Below are 20,528 nucleotides of genomic sequence, written 5' to 3' on the forward strand. Positions count from 1 at the left end.
TGCTTGGTGTTGGGGTATTCAAAAAAGCCATAAAGTAAAGTTGTGTGTAAAAAGGATGAGTACTTCAACTTGTAAAATGGGTTTAAGAGGGATATTAAGAAAAGAACTTGTTTTGAAAAAATATAAAAAAAGAGTTTTGAAAAGTATTGCTTGTTGTTGGGGTATGCAAAAACCCGTAAGGTAAAGTTGTGGGTGAATGAGGATAAGTACTTCAACTTGTAAAATAGGTTTAGGAGGAATATCAAGAAAGGACCTTGTTCTGAAATAAAATAATAAAACCGTTTGAAAAGTATTGCTTGGTGGGGTATTCAAAAAGCCATAATGTAAAGTTGTGGGTGATAAGGATGAGTACTTCAAGTTATAAAATCAGTTTGGGACGGACATTACGTACAGAACTTGTTCTGAAAAGATATAATAAAGCGTTTCGAAAAGTATGGCTTGGTGGGGCATTAACAAAGTCGTGAAGTATCTTTGGGAGTGAAAAGGATGAGTACTTCAATTTATAAAATAAGTTTAGGAGGGACATTACGTGAAGAACTTGTTCTGAAAAGATATAATTAAGCCTTTTGAAAAGTATGGCTTGGTGTTGGGGTATACAAAAGTCGTAAAATAAAGTTTTGGGTTAAAAGGATGAGTACTTCGAGTTGCAAAATGGGTTTAAGAGGGATATTAAGAAAAAAAACGTGTTCTAAAAAAATATAATAAAGACTTTTGAAAGTATTACTTGTTGTTGGAGTATTCAAAAAGCCATAAAGTAAAGTTGTGGGTGAAAAGGATGAGTACTTCAAGTTTTAAAATTGGTTTAGGAGGGACATTAAGAAATAAACTTGTTCTGAAAAATATAATAAAGCCTTTGAAAAGTATTGCTTGGTGTTTGGGTATACAAAAAGTCGCAAAGGAAAATTTTTGGGTGTAAAAGATGAGTATCAAGTTGTAAAATTGGTTTAGGAGGAACAGTACGTAAAGAACTTATTCTGAAAAGATAAAATAAACCCTTTTGAAAGTATTGCTTGGTTTTGGGATGTTCAAAAAGCTGTAAAGTAAAGTTGTGGGTGAAAAGAATGAGTACTTCAAGTTATAAAATTGGTTTTTGAGGGACATTACGTAAAGAACTTGTTCTGAAAAAATATAAAAAAGCCTTTTGAAAAGTATTGCTTGGTGTTGTGGAATGCCAAAAGTCGCAAGGTAAAGATGTGGGTGAAAAAGGATGAGTACTTCAACTAGCAAAATTGGGTTAGGAGGGATATTAAGAAAGGACCTTGTTCTGAAATAATATAATAAAGCCGTTTGGAAAGTATTGTTTGGTGGGGTATTCAAAAAGCCGTAATGTAAAGTTGTGGTTGATAAGGATGAGTACTTCAAGTTGTAAAATTGGTTTAAGAGGGACATTACGTAAAGAAATTGTTCTGAAAAGATATAATAAAGCCTTTTGAAAAGTATTGCTAGGTGTTGGGGTATGTAAAAAGTCGTCAAGTAAAGTTGTTGGTGAAAAAGATGAGTACTTAAAGTTGTAAAATTGGTTTAGGTGGGACATTACATAAAGAACTTGTTATGAAAAGATATAATAAAGCCTATGAAAAAGTATTCCTTGGTGTTGGGGTGTTCAAAAAGCTGTAAAGTAAAGTTTTGGGTGAAAAGGATGAGTACTTCAAGTTGTAAAATTGGCTTAGGAGGGACATTACGCAAAGATCTTGTTCTGAAAAAAAAATAAAAAAGCCTTTGAAAAGTATTGCTTGGTGTTGGGGTATTCAAAAAAGCCATAAAGTAAAGTTGTGTGTAAAAAGGATGAGTACTTCAACTTGTAAAATGGGTTTAAGAGGGATATTAAGAAAAGAACTTGTTTTGAAAAAATATAAAAAAAGAGTTTTGAAAAGTATTGCTTGTTGTTGGGGTATGCAAAAACCCGTAAGGTAAAGTTGTGGGTGAATGAGGATAAGTACTTCAACTTTTAAAATAGGTTTAGGAGGAATATCAAGAAAGGACCTTGTTCTGAAATAATATAATAAAGCCGTTTGAAAAGTATTGCTTGGTGGGGTATTCAAAAAGCCATAATGTAAAGTTGTGGGTGATAAGGATGAGTACTTCAAGTTGTAAAATCAGTTTGGGACGGACATTACGTACAGAACTTGTTCTGAAAAGATATAATAAAGCGTTTCGAAAAGTATGGCTTGGTGGGGCATTAACAAAGTCGTGAAGTATCTTTGGGAGTGAAAAGGATGAGTACTTCAAGTTATAAAATAAGTTTATGAGGGACATTACGTAAAGAACTTGTTCTGAAAAGATATAGTAAAGCCATTTGAAAAGTATTGCTTGATGTTGGGGTATGCAAAAAAGTCGTAAAGTATTGTTGGGAGTGAAAAAGATGAGTACTTCTTCTTATAAAATAAGTTTAGGGGGAATTTTAAGAAGAGAACTTGATCTGAAATGATATATTCGGGGGGGGGGCAAAAAGTTGGGTTGAGGGGGGGCTTCTGTGTATCAAGCCCGCAAAAAAAAGGTATTAGAAAAAAATGTGGGAGGGGGGGCAAACAACTTGGGTGGGGGGTGGAGCCCTTCTACGTCTCAAGCCTGCAAAAAAATATTTAAAAAATGAGTGGGGGGGGGGGGTTAATAAGTTGTGTTTTGGGGGGTTCTTGGGGTTCGGGACCTTACAACACTGTTCAAATGGAATTTGTGTATTATAACGACAACAGAGTTTCACCCCAAATTTTCCTCTAAAATTTCTCAAACTGTTTCGCCCAAATAATCCCTAAAATGTTGATTAATTTTTTTTCGCCCAAACAATCCCCTAAATGTAATTTCTGCGTGTTCCTTTGTGTCGGCATCTTTTTGCGCTGTCACATTTAAAACACCCAGGAAACCATTTCCCGTGTAAAATATATTCAATCAGTCTTGATCTCGCATGAATTTCTAATAAATCTAAGGTGTTCCTAGTTACACTATTATGGATTCGATAGAATATTAATATTTATCTCTCAGACCTAAAGACCAGAGAAGGAATATTTAAAAATAGAATATTAATTTACCTCTGTCACTAAAGTAGAGAAGCCATATTTAAAAATGAAATCCCCTCATGATAGAATTCCCCGTCGATTATGCAAATCAATTTCCCAGAAAGCCTGTCCCCTTCGTAGATCAATATAGAATTCCCCGTCGATTATGTAATCAATTTCCAAGAAATCTAGTCCCCTTCGTGGATCAATAATCTGACTGTGACGTCACTCCCTTCTTATTCAATAGGCTTAGAGACATCCCTGATTGACCTTGAAAGAGGTGTCATAGACCCTGTCCCGTTAGACTTGATTATAGATGGCAGCAGTGTGTACGTTCCGTGCAGGCACCCCCTTTTCTACTCCAAAGTCAGCGCGCCGCGCATCTAGTAAGATGTAAGCGGCGCACCGCCAGCGCCACCAATGTTGACCGCAATTTTTATTATTTTCATCAATCTTTCTCAAATCACATTTTAAATTTACAAATGATTCGAGCCTATTCATGAGTTCAAAACTTCACAAGTCCCTGCCTGGAAACTAGTCTTCTTCGTTATTCATCAAGAGAAGTAGAAATCTGGTAGAAACGAAATGGTTGTGGCGTTTCAGAACCCTTGCATAATAGTTGAAGTATCTATTAGCTATATATTCTTAACATAATTAATTATCAAAACTAGTGGTGTTTTCTCATTGAGCATTATTGCACACAAAATTTCAAAATACCGTATCACAAAATTCTTCAGTTATCTAGGTTAAAACTATGAATATAATTTTTGAATTAGAAGTTTAATTTTTTCATAATGCCTATTGCCCATATCTGTTTTGTCACCTTTAAAACAGATGAAATGGGGGACTTTGATATTGATTGTTGTTTTTTTTTTTTTGCTCTTTTGGTTTCCTAAGAAGCCTTCCTTGTATTAATAACTGGTTTTCAATTACAATTTAAAAAAAATATATTTTAATTTTTTTGGTTTCTTTATAGAATACATCATATAGGCTAAGGCTGAACTGCTCCTATTTTTTATTGCTTTTGGCTGCTCTTTTGGATATGCTGCTCATTTTTTCTTTTGGGGATTCATTCCAAATTACAAAGTCATAAATACTTAGTATCAGCTAAATTATAAACTGCACCTAAAAGGAGTAAATTTATCAAATTGAAATATGCATGATGAACACTTCACATGAGAACACTTCAATTACAATGAAACAAAAAACAGGTATTGGTTTATTCGGTATGAAGAAAAATGAATTCCCAGCTATTTTCTTAGGTAAAAAAAGAAAAGCTCATTCGTTTTAAATGTAATTAAATGATATAATATGCAGACAAAACTAGCTCCAAGAAGATGTTGAGATTTTCTTCACAGTTCGTCTCTATTATTCCAAGCAAAATGTTATTTGACTTAGCATCTATTATTGAGATTAAGCTTTGATTTTCAAATGTTCACAAAAATTACCAAATTTAAGGAAGTCGCAACATACGTCACCTGTAGTCAAAATACTCAAAGACTCCTCTTTCGTCCCCACTCAGGCTCAAATCTTCAGGCGCAGTCATTTCATTGGGAATCTCCAGAGTTCCTTTTAAAATAGCTTTCAAAAATAGTTAGGGATATTTAGCCTATATCGTTTTACTTCATAGCTTTGAAAAAAGTGTAATAATATTCCAAATGTAACATTTGTTATATTTGTGCATATTTTTGGTCATCATTTGTTGGGTGATAGAACTTATTAAACCACTGTAGATACGTAAGAACGTTGCGACATATAGTACCCTGAGGTCATAAGACTGTCAAAGACTCCTTCTTGAACCTCAAAAATTGAAAGCTTTCATTATGACCTGGCCTTTTAATGTAACTTGGGCACTGGACCAAGGGCACCATTGTCACTCGAGCACAACGTTAGGTGGGGATGCTGATATCGCTTTTGTTACACCAATTTGTTTTAGTGTGAATCTGCCTCGTACTTATGAATGAGTGTTTTCAAAGTAAACTTTGAAAAGTTTCATCAAAAAGAAAAACAATGGGTTGGACGCATATTTGCCTTTCCCTTGCTGTATCAAGTATAACTCACAAAAATCTTGTTAATTTTTGTAGATTTTTCAACTTTTTGTTATCCCTGCTTTCAATAAAAAAAATCAAGGTACTATCACTTAAATATAAAAACTCCCTATGTCCCCCCCCTTTGGATACCAACTTGATAGGATACTGTCTCTACTTTAAATAACAAAACATAATGAACTGATTGGCATCCCTGCTTAAAAATAATCGAGGTATTATCATTTAAATAAGATAGCTCACTACCCCCCTCCCTCCCGCTCTGGATACCACCTTGATAGGATGCCGTCTCTGCTTTAAACAAAAAAAAACTTTTTGGTATCCCTGCTTCCAATAAAAATTTTGAGATATTATCATTTAAATATAATGCCTAAATAATACATTTAAATGACGCAAAATACCCAAGACAATGAACAAGTGCCAATGAGGGGCCCTGGGTCGATGAAAATATTTCAATGGTTTTCCAGTGAATTTGATATCATTTTCTTCCATCTCCATTTTAAATGAAAAAAATAATTATCTTTTTGGCATCCCCGCTTTCAATAAAAAAATGAGGTATTATCATTTAAAAATGATTGCCCTCTATCTCCTCCCCCCCCCCCCCTGTAGGTAATAATTTACAATTTTTTCATGAAGCATATTTTTGGGGTAACTTTCATTTTAATCTTTAATTCCCCAACCTTGTACATAGCTTAGTCTGTAGCTAAATTTTGTCCCAATAGAAGGGGTTTTTTAGGGGGGGAGGGGATAAAATTTTTCTAATAAAGATTATATTTTCTTTACTCTATCAGGTGTTCAACAATTTAGTATTAAACATTAAGAAAATTCTATCTAAAAACAGCAAAAGAAAAACAAATTCTGCAAACTTACAATTCAGCTGTAGACACAATCTGTCGGCTATCAATTTCAAAATCCAACTAAAGACTGAAGCTGTATAGCAGTGAATGCGTTCTATAATTTTATTCAACCTGAAAATAAAATTCTTGACTACGAATGATGTAAGAAATAGGAATTGTGAAACTGCATTTGAAATGATTTAAACTCATTTCACGAAGACGATACTTTTTCTGTCAACATATGATGAACTGTGTATGTTGCAATATTTGCAATTGCATATTGCATCTGTCTGGTTCTTATGCAAAGTAACAGTAGAGACGAAAATTAACAAACAAGAGAGTAGTGAAGAATTATGCTATGCAAAGTAATATTTGGCAGGGAAAATCATTGGTGGTAAATCGCAAGGGGTGGCACTGTGATTACGTGATTTTGGGGATTCGGAGAACCAAATTTGTTTTGGGGTGACGCATAGATTTTCGGGTAAATGCCTGAAAACTCAAGGATAGTGCAAGCCTTGCTTGATTTCTAATCCGAAAAATTGAAATACTAGACCACACGAGAAAGAAAAGCTCCGACTTTGCGATTGGCGCAATAGAGAGTCGCCACAAAATTAATTTAAAGTCAGCCGAACGCCCCCGATTCTGCCAGTGCTCCAGCAGCGTAGCCACACTTTAGTGGTGGTCTACCAGGCTTCTCGTCGACGTCGTTCGGTCGATCTGCCAACGCGGTGCCGAAGTCTAGATAAAGCCCCTTTATCTTTCTCTTCATTTATCTTCCGTCTCCATTTTAAATGAAAAAAATAATTATCTTTTTGGCATCCCCGCTTATCAATAAAAAAATGAGGTATTATCATTTAAAAATGATTGCCCTCTATCTCCTCCCCCCCCTGTAGGTAATAATTTACAATTTTTTCATAAATCATATTTTTGGGGTAACTTCCATTTCAATCTTTAATTCCCCAACCTTGTACATAACTTAGTCTATAGCTAAACTTTGTCCCAATAAAAGGTTTTTTTTAGGGGGGAGGGGGTAAAATTTTTCTAATAAAGATTATATTTTCTATTACTCTATCAGGTGTTCAACAATTTAGTATTGAACATTAAGAAAATTCTATGTAAAAAAAGCAAAAGAAAAAAAAAATCTGCAAACTTACAATTCAGCTGTAGACACAATTTGTTGGCTATCAATTTCAAAATCCAACTAAAGGCTGAAGCTGTATAGTAGTGAATGCGAACTATAATTTTATTCAACTTGAAAATAAAATTCTTGACTACGAATGATGTAAGAAATAGCAATTGGGAAACTGCATTTGAAATGATTTAAACTCATTTCACAAAGACGATACTTTTTCTGTCAACATATGAAGAACTGTGACAAAATTTAAAATTAACAAACAAGCTTTAACACAACTTTTTCTTCTTCTTAAAAATAATATTTCATTCTATCATGCACCCTGTTCCCGAGAGAATTGAAAAAAAGTGTTTTAATTGCTAAGTGCGGTGTATTAACATTAAAAAAAAAAAAAATATCAGATTCAAAATACTACCTCGGTTTGAAGACCCAGATGTTCAAGAGTTTGATAACCCCTACTTACCTTGAAATGTAAAATAGCCATCAATAGCACATAAAATGAGAATAATTTAATAAAAAGACAAATCTTTTCAAACATTATTAAAGAACATAGTCCATCCAATGGATTCGTATGACACAGAATTCCCAGACGGGGTATTTGCACAATCTGGATATTTTCTGAGGTAATCGTGCATTGTAATTTTTGAATCAATGTACATTTTTGTAAAATAGTTCATTTGGATATTTTTCACTAGAAAAATTTCACTCTCTGTCCATTTTCACTTTTATGGTGGTGCAACTTTAAACTAGATATCCGGTAACACTGGTATAGCAAGGACTCTTACAACTTTAAATTTTCCTCAGAAATGTTCAAATTTTTATTTTCATTAGTTCGTTTCATTTTTTTACAAATTGATTATTTTTATTCGTCTGCATATTGGTCACGGGTCAGCTGTCATGGGCTATAATTTAGGATCTAGATTTCTCAAGCTTTTAAGATAATCGCAAAGCAGGGATATTTTTCAAAGTGGAAAAGCAGACGAAGACACGGAATTTTGTTTCTCAAAGTCCGTTTTCTTCTTGTTTTCCCTTCTCTGTTTCTCACTTTGTGTTGATACAAGGTTTTATAATTTTAATATGTTCAAACTATTTTTTGACTGTAGAAAACCTGTGATGTGTTTTCCTTTTATCCTATAGATACTAGTTGTACCTTAGACAGTGTAGCAAATATTAAATCCTGACTGCACCATTGATTTCACCCTGTCCAAGCTGTGCAAGGAGAATCTTTAGCTCAGAATGTTTTTGGAGACAAACATAGAATAATTAAAAGAGGGGGAGGGGGGGGGCTCTTTTCCAGGTGGTAAACACTGGCTCCCAGCATAATTGAAATCTTGAAAAATTTCACACAGTTTGGCTTCAACCTAAAAAAGGTCAACTCTGGCTGAGATTACATTTTTATGCCACTGATATCAATCATAAGCCAACTAACCTATTAACACCAAGATCGAACCCCGCGCTAGTCAGACAAACGATTCCGAACATTGCGCAACAACCACTCAACTAAGAACAGTAATAATAACAGCCTCTAATGATAATATCTCCTAAAAAGCGTCTTCAATTTAGAAGTCTTAGTAGTTCTTGATGTCTGGGTTATCTGACAACGAGGTCATCAGCTGTTGTTGAAATTTTCTCTAAGCTTCCCAACTGAACGGATTAATATTGATGCTGGTTGGCAAAAACTACTGTTTCAATTTGGAGATGGGTGGCAAAAAATGGGTGAAACTGAATATGAAATGGGTGTAAGAAAAACATGAAACTGAATAGGGGCACGTCTGTGTTTATTGATTCTAAAAAGGCTGCATAGCAAAGTCTTGTGCCTCTGTGGTTAACTAAAAACACTAAAATAAATTTTCACTGATGACAGATGCGAAATCAAAACCAACTGAACTGAGAAAAAATTTCAGTTTCACAACTTACAGGGGTGGTCAAGAAGATCACCTAGGCCTCACCAACGGGAAGGATGGCTCAAAATATAGTCTGAAAGCTCTTCATTTTCTGTTAAGATATTTTTTGGGAAAATATAATCTCTACAAAGCATAATTTTGTGCACTGATAATTGCTTAAGCGGTAAACGTATATATTTTTTCTATGCTAACAACGTTTTAAAAAAGTGGAAACTAAATAAAGGAGGGATAACAGAAAGCATAACAGTGTCCTTCTAGAAAAAGTATTCTCCTACAACAATCCTTAAAAACAATTGTGAGTCTAAGTTCTGACAGAAGACGGTCAATTTACATCCCGTTTCCTGTTTGCTTGCTTGTTCCTATCCCTATGAAAAATCCCTTCGTATAGAAGCGTCAAGTCACTAAAGCTTTGAAGAGGGACGATACATTTGTCAAAATCTACGACTACTACTACTACTGCTAACAATTCACTACAGTATCAAGCCATCTGAGGCCAACACAGCTATGCACGCTCTTCCTACACTTCCCTCCCATTCAAAGCATCCCTCTTTGTTTCCTCATAAAAAGTTCTAGTTTTTCTAAAATCTTTCCTTATGACCTCCTCTTACTTTATTTGGATATGACCTGCTTATCGTTTAGACCCAGATGGTTGGCCGAAAAGAATAATTTTATTGGGATCTCTTATCCTACATTCACTGATTGTGTCCTACCCATCTCAACATTTCTCTCGCTGTAACCCTAGATAGACGAATAAAATCACATATTTTGTACAATTCACTGTTTGTAACACGGTCAGTCAGACGGGTAGCTAAAAGGATACACAGACAGTTCCTCTCAAAAATATCTACAAAATCCTTCTTGGTGTTGACTATTCTACTTCTAACACATTTACTGCATCCACCATCTTTACAACTAATTAAAAAAAAAACTCCACAAACAAAGTTTGTCAAAAAATATACGACTACACCTTCTATAAAAACCTTATATGCCCCCAGGGCATGACTTAAAACCCTTGCCCTGAGGGTTAGGGGGAGTGTCCTCCTCAAAAATATATTTTCTATGTGGAAATCAACTACGTTGAACAAAATGGCTATTTCAAAATTTTGATTGGAGGTGTTTGGGGGAAAGATGGGCGTGGGGGGGAGAGTAGTTGCCCTTCAATGATTTTTGACTATTAAAATAGGCACTAGAACTCTCAATTTCCAATTGAATGATCCTTCTTTGAAGTTTCTACTACGACCCCTTCCATATGAAGTGCCTCTGGGAAAAAAAAATAATAATAAATAAACAAATAATGAAACATTGGAGCCGTATGGCCTTTACTATAGGCAACGCTGTAGCGTTGCCTCTGACAGAACAATAAAATAATTACAAACAATAAAACATCGAAACCTTATTGCCTTCATGGGAATGAGGAAATCCTTTTATATGGAAGAAAAATCTACAAACAGAATTTTTTTTTTAGTATCTAGAGAGAATTATATGATCGTTGCATTACATAGCGCTATCCTGCCGTTTGCGCTATAAATGGGAGGAGGGGTCGGATTTAATGATAAGGGGTGGGTGGACGGAGCTGGTTGTGCACAACCTTCTCGTTGCTGGCGCTGTTTTCACTAATCTTTAATCACTAATCACTGTTAGTGCACAACTAAAAAACAATAAATCATCGAAACTTTATTGCCCTTATGAACTTTAGTTTTCTATTGTCTAAAACTTAGTAACAGAAACAAATTAACTAAAAAAACTTAAATAACTTTACAAAAGAGATAAGAATTAACAAGCACTATATAAGGCTATCCTTACATTTGCGCTAAAAATGAGATGATATTAGGGGGTCGAGTTTAATCCTAAAGGGTGGGCGGACGGGACTGGCTGTGGACAACCTTCCCGTTTGTGGCCCTGTTTTCACTAATCTTAGTGCACAACTAAAAACCAATGAAATATCGAAACCTTATTGCTGTTATGACCTTTAGTTTTCTATTGTCTAAAACTTAGTAACATAAGAGAATTAATTTAAAAAACTAAATTTTTTAATTAACTTACATTAATATCTATTGTACGTTTGTTTGCATTAATTGTTTATTTAATGATTGTTTGATTGTTTATATGCCCCCAGGACAGGGCTTACAACGCCTACCCCAGGGTCCTAGTGGGCTGTGTCGAGACCAGAGTTTTTTGTTATCAGAACTTTGAACTATTTTAACAAAATATCTAGCTCAAAATTTTGATCTGACGCGTTTAGGGCGTGGAGGAGGGGGGCTAGTTGCCCTCCAATCACTTTTACATCTTAAAAAGTGAACAAGAACTTTCAATTTAGAGTCAAATGAGCCCTCTCTAAAGTTTATACGAGCATCCCTTAAATAAGAAATAATATGAAGGATACGGAGAATCCTTAAATTAAAACCCTTTCCCTGAGGGCTGTGGAGGAGTTGTCATCCTCAAAGAACTAATTTCCAGAACTTAAAACTACGTTAAATAAAATGGCTGTCTCAAAATTTTGATTGGATGTGTTTGGGGAAAAGGTGGGGGTGAGAGGGGGGTTATTTGCCCTCCAATCACTTTCGACTATTAAAAAGGGCACTAGCCCTTTGAATTTCCAATCGAATGAGCCTTTTTTGAAGTTTCTACAACAACGCTTTCTATAAAAACCTGATATGCCCCCAGGGCAAAACTTAAACCCCTTGCCCTAAGGGTTGTGGGGAATTGTCCTCCTCAAAAACACATTTTCTATGTGGAAATCAACTACGCTGAAAAAATGCCTATCTTAAAATTTTTATTGGATGTGTTTGGGGGAATTATGGCGTGGGGGGAGCTAGTTGCCCTCCAATCACTTTCAGTTATTAAAAAGTGTACTATCCCTTTGAATTTCCAATCGATTGAGCCTTTTTTGAAGTTTCTACGACAACACCTTCTATAAAAACGTTAAATGCTCCCAGGGCATAACTTAAAACCCTTGCCCTGAGGGTTGTGGGGAAGTTTCCTCCTCAAAAACCTATTTTCTATTTGGAAATCAACTACGCTGAACAAAATGGCTATCTCAAAATTTTTATTGGATGTGTTCGGGGAAATGATGGGCGTGGGGGGGGGGGAGCTATTTGCCCTTCAATCACTTTCGACTATTAAAAAATGGCACTAACCCTTTGAATTTTCAATCGATTGAGCTTGTTTCGACGTTTCTACAACAGCATTTTCCATTTAAACCTTATATATACCATGGGTATATCTTTCCCCCCTTGCATCAAGGGTTTTGGTTGATTGATATCCTCAAAAATATCTTGTATAGGTGGGAATAAACAGTACTGAAAATAATGAATATCAGAAAATTTTGAGTGTATGGGTTTGAGGGACTAATGGGCGTCGGGGGGGGGGCGGCGAGTTGCCCGCCAATCATTTTCGACTATTAAAAAAAGGACTAGAACTCTCGATTTCCAATCAAATGAGCCCCATTCGAAGTTTCTACGACGACCCCTTTCGTAAGAAGTGCCTCTAGGAAAAAAAATAATAAAACATTGGAGCCGTATGGCCTTTACTATAGGCAACGGTACAGCGTTGCGTCTGATTTGATTTGATAATTATCTCCAAATTATGACAAGGGGCTTCTCCCCCTTTATCATAAAAAAAAATCATTAGCTTCCTTCGATTCTGGCTTCTTAATATGACAACTTGATTTGGTAATTACCAACAAATTTTGACGAGTTGCTTCTCCCCCCTTTACCATATAAAATTCCTTAGCTTCTTTTCGGTTCTAGCCTCTAAAATGATAGCTTGATTTGGTAATTATCTTCAATTTTGACGAGTCACTTATCCACCTTTGCCGTAAAAAAAAGTCCTTAGCTTCGTTCGATTCTAAATTTTTAAAATTTTGACAAGGGGATTCTTCCCCCCCCCCTTGCCATAAAAGATACAAATACATTCTAAGGCCGCATTGGCTATACATGCCATATGAAAAAAATAGAAGAAAGGGCATAATAAATAAAAAAAAATTAAATGGTTGAGAAAAACAAGGATTTCATCAGCCAGCAGCGAACTATAAAAACAAAACAAAGTTGCCGAGTTGTCCTCAGGGGTAAGAAAAAAAAGACGAGATCTAACTTTTTGAAGTGAACTCTACAAGAAGAAAAAAGATACTGAATCAAAAAACTAGTCTGAATCAATAAAAGACAATTCACCAATTGAATTGGACAAATATTCTTTGCTTAGCAATAGATTTTGCCTGCCTACAACCTCAATTTACATTAGGTATGTGGACAGGTTGTCTTAAATTAGACTGAGGAAAAATACTGATTGAATTTTTAATATTAAGCTATTATAAATTGGGATCAACGAAATATGTCCTGTATCTCTGTTTATAGCAAAATTTCTATTTATATATTTTTTATCTCAATTACTTCTCTAGAATATTGCGATAGGCCATTTACAGTATATATTAAAGTTGTCTCTTCAAAAAAAAACTAAATGATCAGGGTTTCAAATATTTTGAGAGCCAAAGCAGAATTAAAATTGTCATTTTTATCTTCAAGCCTCAGGGACTTATCTATTGAAGTTTTGTGTTCATGCAATCGTTCCCCCAGTTGTTGATGGGTCCTACCAATGTAAAACTTCCCAAGTGAACGCGGGACTTTGAACACCACTACCCAGTATAGGGTCGGGTTTATCCTTTCCTGAGTTGTAAAAATTTTCAACTTTTTTTTAAGTTTTGAAATAAACAGAGATTCAGTTTTTTATTAAAAATAATTTTTTTTTGCTTTTTGCTTTTTCTGACCACTGAGGACGACTTGGTGGAGGTCCTTGTCGAAATATTTTCTTTGTTTATGTTTTCATAATTTGCTACTGGCTTATAAAATCCTCGTTTTTCTCACCTATTTGATTTTTTTTTTATTATAGCTCTCTTCTCTTTGTTTCATACGTCAAAAAAAAAAACCTTTAGCTTCGTTGGATTCTAGCTTCTAACACAATAACTTGATATGGTAACAATCTCCAAGTTTTGAAGAGTCGCTTCTCACCCTTTACCATAAAAAAAATCCTTACCTTCTTTCGATTCTAGCTTCTAATATAATAGTTTGATTTGGTAATAATTTTCAAATTTTGACGAGTCGTTTCTCCTCCTAAGAAAAGAATACTTAGCTTCGTTTGGTTCTTACTTTGTCGATAATCAGTAGAGAAAAAGTAGTGATAGAGAGACGACATAACATTTTGTTAGGTTGACTGAAGACGATATTTATGTTGACAGAGAATTACTTGAGTGCTGGGTTGTCGACGAGAATATATATCAGACGGTTGAATAATCTGTTCTTTGAACAGGTTACGTGAATGAGGGTCTTAATTCAACTTATTTTCCTTATTTCTATACCTGTTTAGAGCCAACATGAACTACCATGAGCTTTGAAATCCATGAGGGTTTGCAACTAGACGCTGGTTTCTGAAACTTTATGCCACCCGATGTTAATATTGATTTCAACTCCTTGGACAAATACTTCCTTTACTGATAGAAAGAATAGGTCATATATCGGAATGTTAAATTTATTATAGGTAACTTGAGTGCCTCTTGTGGCAATTAGAATTAACAATTATTATTAACAATAATAACAATAACAATAAGTTCTGCTTTTTTAAAGCTTTTTTCCAATGAACTCGAACCTAGTTTTCTTTGTTCTTGTTTTCAAGCGATCCGGCCGTACATGTTTGCAAACGCTCCTCTTACGCTAAAGCTTCCTGATTGGTACAATTTAGAGTTCTAGAGATCGTACTTTGCAGTAATTTACTAAGAACAAGCATCCAATCTTTTGTATGAAGGGGAGCTGTCGGGAAACTTAGGTCTGGACAGACACTTTGGTGTGCACAGGAGTAAAATCTACTTGTGTTCCTCTCTTTTTGAAAATCTAATTTACAGAGGCAGTCTTTTCGTTGAAAAATTATAAATATGAAAATAATATCAATCTCTTTTAGTTTTGATTTTTAAAAACAGAATATGAGCAAACAGGTACTAGTTTTGTCTGTTTTAAGCAATAAATTTTGATAATTGCTGAAGCAATCATAAAAAATGAACTACAAGATTTCCATAATTGCGTCCAATTTTCTCACCATTGTTGACACATTTTTGATCTTAGATTGGCCTGGTTTTTCTGAAGAAATAACTTTTTATTTTTAAATTTCTACGTTAAGGAATGGTAAAATCCTCTCCGTTCTCTTTCCCAAAAAATTTTGGAATTGGAGTCACACTTGGTCAAAGACGCTAATTTCTGTTAGTAAAAATAAAACATTTGTTTCACTTTTGAGGTCTAACGAAAATACTAAACATAGACGGTGCATACAAAATCACTCATATATTTGGCTCAATATAGCAAATAACCAACACAACAAAATAAAAGTGACCATAATTTGACATGTGATACTCTCAAAAGAGCCATCTGTCAAAAGAAGTATTTTGGCAGTTTCAGCAAAGAATATTCATCCAACACAATGAAGATGCTATAGCCAAAGGGAGCGACAGGCTCTGGTTTCACTTCAAATATGACGAGACATCCAAAATTTAAGCAAGGATACATACTAGGAAGACCCTATTGTTCACAAAAATTTCAAATTGTCGACTTTTATTCACAAATCTTCTTTACTTTCAAAATCTTAGAGAAGAATGAGCCCCTTTTCCTTCCCCAAGTAGAGTCTCATGGACCCTGGCTTTGACGGTTCCCTGTCAGATGGTGCCCTTACTTGATTTTAGGACAACCTCTCCATTATATATTATCATTTCATTACTTTATCTTGCTAGTTATACCACAGCCCATCCTTCTTTGGATCCTAGCATTCGCCCTCGTCTCGACCTCTTGCTTGGAAAACCTGGTTCATTTCTTAAAATAACCACTTTGTATTTGCTATAAAAAAAAGAGCCTCCAATCACCATAATCACACTGTCCTAGCTATAAAACTAACACCAAGTCTTATATCAAATTAGATACATAAAACAAAGCACTTACATTTTTTACTTTTTAAAAGCACAGTTTATGGGCGTCCACGGGAACGGGGGGGGGGGGGTGGTACTAGGAGGACATTGCCATTATTTCTTGGAAGAAAAAAATTAAATACAAAATATAAAATTCTGCAACAGATCTATTCTGAACATGAAAACAAAGTATTCTTAACTCTTACTCTAGATAAAAAGCTTTTATGGACGCCCTGTAAATAGGTATGAATAGTATAGCACCTGAAAATGAAATCATAAATTGTAAGAATAGCATAGTAAAAATGACAAATCACTAACATAGCACAGCAAAAAATTACAAATTTAGTATAGAAGATCATATTCATTTGCTTACACAGACAAAGGCAGATTTTGAAGAAGACATCCCCAAGAAGTAATGTTTGTCTGACTAACCCCCCTCGATAAATTTACATATTATAACTTGAAATATTACTTTTGGAGCAGTAAAAAACACACACAAAAATATAAAAATTGCATGAACATAAGAAATCATCAGCGGCATATCTGTACAGGATTGTAAGCAAAATTACGTTCTGTTTGAAATTAAAACGGCGCTATTAAAATCAATCAACGATAAATTAAAATTAAATAATAACAGAATTAAAACTGAACGTCTTACAATTTACCACAATTCTGCTTAAAGTGCTGAAGCAGAATACACTAACACAATTTATTCTAAAAAGGCTGGTTCAAATTTGAAATCTGTTAAACTTTAGTAATATTTATAGACAATAAGCCAAATTAAAAATTGCTTTCTTGTGACAAAATTAATTTACGATTTATAGGAAGAAGATAAAATCTCAATTTGTGCGTTGTGGGATGTAGGTAACTCAAGGGGAGGAACTAAAAATGCTTCTTCTAAAAATGCATTTATGATCCTTATAATTGGGCTGATTAAGTGATACCCAGTTTCCCTTCATGCTGTATATCTAGATGAGCAAACAAAGACTTAAAACAAAATATTATTGATAACTCTTTTAGTTACTACAGCCGATATTTGATAGCTCAGATAGACAAAGACAGGATCAAAGAAATCTAATTTTGTTTTTTACTGAAATATAAATTGAAATACATTGTTTTGTTACGAAATGTGATTTTGATTTCTTAGTTTATGGTTTTAGTTTATTTTACTATTGGCAAACCTATTGAACCAGCACTCGAGCAAAAAACATAATAATAATAACAATAATAATAAACAATCCAGGCAAATATCAAAATTTACCACCTTTGGGCCGGAACAACACAAAAAAATGGGAAATAGCTTTAAAAACGATGTATTATTACGAACTACTTACTTATCAATACTGCTGTAACTTACTAAGACGTAATTCTGGTTCTCAAGCCGTGTATCTTGTACAAAAAATTGTTTTGAATTGCTGAAATCCTTCGGTGGAAAAAAAGATTAAATCAAGCCTCAAAACTGGCTAATTATGCAAAGTGAGTTTTAGCTGTGCTTACATATTCAATTTTTCTATAGTAAGAATTGATGGCCAGTCTATTCAGATTGAGATGGTACTACCATGATTTTGACCAACTTCCTCAGTTAATTCCCATCAAGTGCAATATGAAATTATTTGCTTTATACTCTGTCTGAGAAGGGGCGAATTACCAGAATTACCCTTTAGTAATATATACTAATTACAGTAGTACATACTAATTTACAGACAAAGAGGAAGAAGAACTAAACAGAATCGAACCACCAGAGTGTTGAGATTTATAATAAGGGTGAAATATAGTCAGGGCTGTATCCAGAATATTTTTCGTGTTGTGGGGGGGTACAAAAAAAACTTAAAAAAACATCAAAAGTTGGTGCATATTTATTTTTGTTACGTTTTAGCAGTCAAACAATTGTTTGAAGGGGTGGGGGGGCTCAAACTCTGTAACTCCCCCTAAATACGGACTTGAACATCGTAACTATTTTTGTTTTATGTCTCTTGTCTGTATAAGGGTTTAGGTTTAATTTAGTTTAGTTCTAGTTCTTCAGTAAAAATATATATATGATACGTTTGTCATAGGCAAACATATGCTCCACAGCTTAAAAGTTATGTTCCTCACTTAAACAACATTTGCTTCCCATCTATGCGATGTTGGATAAATACAAATATATAAGAGGGGAAGGAAATTATTTTAAAGCTAGTTTTCACGTAATTATTATGAAGTTTCGACATACTTTTGATTATGCTAATTTTATCTGATTTTGTCTACTAATTATATTCATTTCTCTTCTAAAGGAAAACAGAACTAGAAAAATACTGGAAAACACTGGAGCTGTGGAACATATGTGATTTTAATTAAATGTACCACAGAACAAGCCTGAATTAAGACCTTTCTTCTCCTTGCTCAATATGTTTCAATATTTGCCTTGCCTTGATGACTGCACCTTGAAAAACGTGGCTAGCAGAGCTTTGATTTAAACAGGCTTTGACTTTCTAAGGAAGAAAAAGAATTTAATAAAAACTAAGAAATTATTAATATCTCAAAGTTTTACTTCTTCAATATTTTACCATATAACCTCACTATTTAGATTATTTTACTGGCTAACTTTATTCAAGTCATATAAATGGCCCTAATTAACAGCAACTGAAGAGAGGCAAAATTTATTTTTCAATGTCTATAAAGTGGGAGAAATTTTTCATTATTTTAAATTAAAATACTAAAAAAAAAAAAAATCAATGAGAATATCCAAAACAATTATTTTTCACAATATAGAAGCAGCACCGCAAAAAATCTATCTAAGGAAACTCTAGAGACTCTCAATAAAATTATTGCCCTGGTATCAGAGTTGGTTTTCTTAATGATCCAGTATCAATATCCAGCTTTTTGATAGCAGGAAAGTTAAATCTTGTAGGAACAAGGAGAAACTTAAACTTTTTCTTTGTGACTTCAAACAAAAGTGACATTTATGTTAGCTACCCTCTACACTTCGTAGGAAATAAACATAAGGAAAACAAAGGTTATTAATCTGTGAAAATAAAATAAGTAGTTGCAATAAAAGTAAGGAAATCAATAAAAAAAAACTAGGAGAGAAATAATAAAAAGGAAGAAATACGAAAAAGTAGGAAAGAAATAATCGTTTGCTTAGGAATTTGTGAGGATATCCATTAGTACATCTTTTATATCAACCTCATAATCCATATCAACTCAGTCATTTTCTAGGATATCCAATAATTCATCGTCTGCCTCAACCTCTTCATCGCCCCCATACGCTGTTTTGCATAGACGGCTCCAGCGCCCTGGTGCAACACTTTCAGAAACATATATACGGATTTTTGTTCATAAGGTGTGACGCATGAAAGAATGCCTTGCCTTCATGAGGACACTGATTCCATGTACAATTCCAAGGAAACTGACAATTACGTCAAAAGGCTTCAGCAATTCAGTACATTGAAAGGAAACGATAATACTTGATTTTTGCCAACTGGCAGCGAAATCTGGCAGCGAAACTGGCAGCGAAAAATTTTGCAACTGGCAGTGGGCATATAATCCTGTATTATCTGGAAGCTGTTAACGGTGTCAAAAAGGAGAGAATATCTTACAAATTGTTTCCGTGCCTGATTGTGTTTTTTTGACGTAATGTGTTTTTAAGGCCTTTTCAACTGACTGAATAATATGCTTGATAATTAAAAAGATTTGATTGGTGCAAGTTATAGCTGCTAGGAAACCACAATTCCTCTTATTACAAAGGCCAATATACCATCACAGCATTCTATTTTAGGAAAAGTTTTTCCGAAAAAATACATGTTCAAAGGTATCTTTATGTTCAAAGGCATCTTTATTTCTTGTTCAAAGGTAAGGGGATTATTAGTCGAGTAAACCCATCCAGTTTTTTTTCTATGGTGAATTAGGGGAGCTGCATCTGTTGTTTAGTAGAAGCTGCAACCTAAAACCTTTTTATATACATAATGCAGAAATCAATATACTTCATTGTCATTTTGGGGAACACATTGTACATTGCTTTTCTTAGAATCATCAGAAAAGTTTTTTTTTGACAGGTCATTCGGATCTTATAATGCAAATTCATTTGTATTTTTTCAGTAAAGTGCAAATTTTGTTCTTGCCTTGGGAAGGCATAGGGGTTTTGCGCCCAGCTTATGTTAATTTCTGCTCATTTTGAGTTTGACTCGGCTACTTATTGTAATTTCTGTTCGTTTTGGGTTTCATTTATTTATCGATGCTGATTTGTGGTAGTTTCAAGCTTGGTAGATTATTTGATTTTATTTTTGCTCATTTTTTGTTTAATGGAGTTCTTTACTTTTCTTTGAAAAACTTAATTTGTGGAAAAAGTTATTTTAATTAATTTCTGTTCGTTTTATATTGACATAGTCTTTTCAGGAAAAAAGAAAATAACTCTTTAAATCTTTTCGTTTTTTAAGACTTTATAGTTTGGCCTGCTATTTGTATGCTGGAGAAAATTTTTTAGCAATTTTTAACAACATACACCATTTTAAAAATCTGGACACAAATAGTACTGTTTAACTTAACTGTTATACTACTATTAATAGTACTGTTATACTACTATTTATAGTTTAACTTAATTGTACTGTTTAACTGTTTCATACCTCCTCTAGTTGACCTGAAATGGAAAACTTGATACCATTCGCAAAAAAATCTGTTTAGTTTCTTTGATAGCTTGGATACACTT

The 20,528-nt window shown here is 34.1% G+C and overlaps 1 pseudogene; it reads right to left on the reverse strand.

Annotated features, from left to right (window-relative positions):
• Positions 1-19,076: 19,076 nt before the first annotated feature.
• LOC148943821 (uncharacterized) lies at positions 19,077-19,883 on the reverse strand (annotated as a pseudogene).
• Positions 19,884-20,528: the final 645 nt, after the last annotated feature.

Source organism: Artemia sp. Qi Xiang Cuo, chromosome 15, assembly GCF_049724085.1.
Source record: "Artemia sp. Qi Xiang Cuo chromosome 15, ASM4972408v1, whole genome shotgun sequence".
NCBI classification, from domain to species: Eukaryota; Metazoa; Arthropoda; class Branchiopoda; order Anostraca; family Artemiidae; genus Artemia; species Artemia sp. Qi Xiang Cuo.